The 2,708-nt window shown below is 35.5% G+C and overlaps 1 protein-coding gene and 1 long non-coding RNA gene across 2 annotated transcripts in view; both read right to left on the reverse strand.

Moving 5' to 3' along the window:
• TCTN2 (tectonic family member 2) overlaps positions 1–2,708 on the reverse strand; it is a 27,189-nt gene that overhangs the window by 20,189 nt on the left and 4,292 nt on the right. The gene's annotated exons all lie outside the window — the stretch shown is intronic.
• On the reverse strand, positions 1,143–2,708 carry LOC111736946. Its single transcript, XR_002779290.1, has 3 exons — positions 2,648–2,708; positions 2,509–2,545; positions 1,143–2,424 (listed from the first exon to the last, which is right to left on the reverse strand). It is a non-coding gene; the product is annotated as an uncharacterized LOC111736946 (long non-coding RNA).

The raw sequence follows: 2,708 nt of genomic DNA on the forward strand, positions 1-2,708 counted from the left end.
TTTGCCTATGACTCTCCATGTTGTTATATTTTTCCCAGCCACATATTAATTGATCAGCAAATCTGATCAATATTCTGAGCATTACGTTTTTCTTATACTCCCTTGAAAAACTGAAAATTGCTGCAGCAGGAACTTTAGCGCTAAACAGGGCAAAGTGCTTAAATCTCTTGGTGTCTGGGAATAAAGCCTAGGAGAACTTTACGAAAAGGAAGGTTGTCATAAATATGTTATTTACTAACCATTTCTTAAGAGAGTAACCATTTACAGTGAGGAAAACTGGCATGCTTAATTATTTCACTCCTTGGCTCAAAATGCTTTAACATTTACGTAAAACATAATTTAGGCAAACGCTACTGTTCATGGGGTATTTTAAAGGTACTCTAAATCCTTAATTTCACTGAATTCTACTTTTCTAGACCTTTCCATTCTTACTGTGTTGTTATGTATTTCAAATAGACGTCATTAGTACCATGGTTACCTGTACTGACAAATGTCACCTGTCAGACTCAAAATAAAAACATTATTTCTTAGGCCAATTGAAAACCATCCTTTCACTTACCAGACAACGGATCTGAATCCTATCAACACTTGCAGATGCGACATCCTGCTACGGTAAAAACATGCACCGAATATGAAGAGGGATGGCATGCCGTCCCAACTCTGGGTGGGCGGTGACAATAACAGTGGGCGGTGGGGTAACAATAACAGTGGATTTTCTATTTTGTCCCCTTACTTTTGTAATCTTCTTTTCTGCAGAAAGCATGTAATCATTTTCTGCTATAATCAGAAAAACTACTTATTAAAAGTATGCTTTACTTTCCTGCTTTTAGTCGCAGAGAGCTATTTAGCGAATAGTGAAATGCACTATGGGATTCTAGTGTGTTAGTCACAAGGAAGTTCCAAAAGTAAAAAAAGAGAAAATAATTCAAGCAAATATGAAAATTTAAATCATTTTATTATAAAAATTTATATAAAATAAACCACAGACATGACGGTTAAAAATAAAACAGAACTGGCAGTAGATAAAACATTTCAAACGAAAAACTACAAAAACTTTATCGGCTTGCTTGAAATTATTCATCTTTTAGATATACGCTTTATTTCCTAGACTTAAAATAGTGACTTCCTAATTACACTTAATTAGGCTATGAAATACTAAATATTATTTTAAAAGACAGATTCTCACACTCAAGGACTGACAAATACTTGCAAAGTGATCACAAAGTGTACTTGTTAATGAAATTGTAATTCCAGAATACAAAATCTACCTGAAACAATCTAACCAAACACCAAGTTACATAAATGAGACTTCTGAGATGGACTAAAGAGAAAATTTAAATCTTTTTCCATGCAAGGCTGGATACACGATTTGTCAATACCAAACCAGCCACCACTCCTGGAAACTCTTCCTACACTAGGCTGGAATTTAAAAGGACTTTTAATCACTTCAAGGCTACATAGAAATATAAGTTTTTTATTGTCAAAATTACAAATACTTTTTCTTTTGAACTTATAGAAGTTTTCAGTATTAAGTCCAAAGCTTCTGGAACATAGTTCTCCAACATTAATGCTTTTTTTTTCCCTCAGTTAAAAAGGAAAGAATTCCATCTGCAGGCAACACTTAACCATAAAGAACCCATTTCCCCTGAGAAGTTCCCCCTCAGAACCCAGACATCACGTCTCACAAATAAGCTCTTCACACAGTTTTTGAAGAAAAAGTTGTTAGACTACTGCACTCGTTCTCCTTACTCATTTCAAATCAGATTTTGTAGTGATTCAATGACAAACTGGTATCACTATTTGCATATTTTTGTCCAACTATGTACACATACGAAAAAACAAAGAACGGCTAGTATCTGAACCTAATCTCAATTTAGGCAATAAAGCTTTTATTTGTGTGACCTTTGCCAAAGTTAACGGTTGATTCAAGTAAGATGTTCTATCTTAAGGCCATTACTCTGTAAATCGTTACTTTTTGCACTCAAATGTCACATCCTACATGACACAGTAAGAACCTAGACTTGGATAATCGGTTACTGAGCCTGTCGGGACACACTGACTTTGACAAACGATCATCCCATTAAAAAAAAAAAAAAGAGTATCACAAATCTGTGCTTTCTTTCTCTTTTCTAGAAGGACAAAAATCAGTCAGAAAACATTTTAGGGTTTATACACTGTACAGAATGACTCCCTCATATAAACCAGTCCCCCACGCGTGTAGGATGATGATGACTTTTAAAAATATATCCTGTAAGAAAATTCACTAAAAATCATCTTACACATATCCGTATTTTTTTCAGAGGCTCCCTAACGAAGACTAAATAGCTCTAAAAATTGGAGGAGAAATTTTATCGTCATGCAGACACTTTCAGTTTCTTTTTCTTGGCCTTCAGTATGGGAGGCAGAGAAATCTTAAAGGCGGTCCTGAAATGACACAGGGTGGGGAATATTCTTTAACGCTCTAGTCGCTAACGCGTGAGCCAGCCACGCCACCTCAAAGGTACTTACTCGCATGTGGTACAAATAGGGCTGAAATTGCAGAATACTGTAAATTAAAAAAAGAAAAAAAGGATAGTTTAAAACCCCGTAGTGATTTTCTGCCCCACCCCAACATAGGTAAAAAGCAAAACTCTGCCCATGAACTTACTTGACAAGCACACAGAACAGACATAGCCGATTTCAATAAGATTTCGGTGACAGAAGCAAGC

This window comes from Pteropus vampyrus, unplaced genomic scaffold, assembly GCF_000151845.1.
Source record: "Pteropus vampyrus isolate Shadow unplaced genomic scaffold, Pvam_2.0 Scaffold23, whole genome shotgun sequence".
Classification (NCBI taxonomy): domain Eukaryota; kingdom Metazoa; phylum Chordata; class Mammalia; order Chiroptera; family Pteropodidae; genus Pteropus; species Pteropus vampyrus.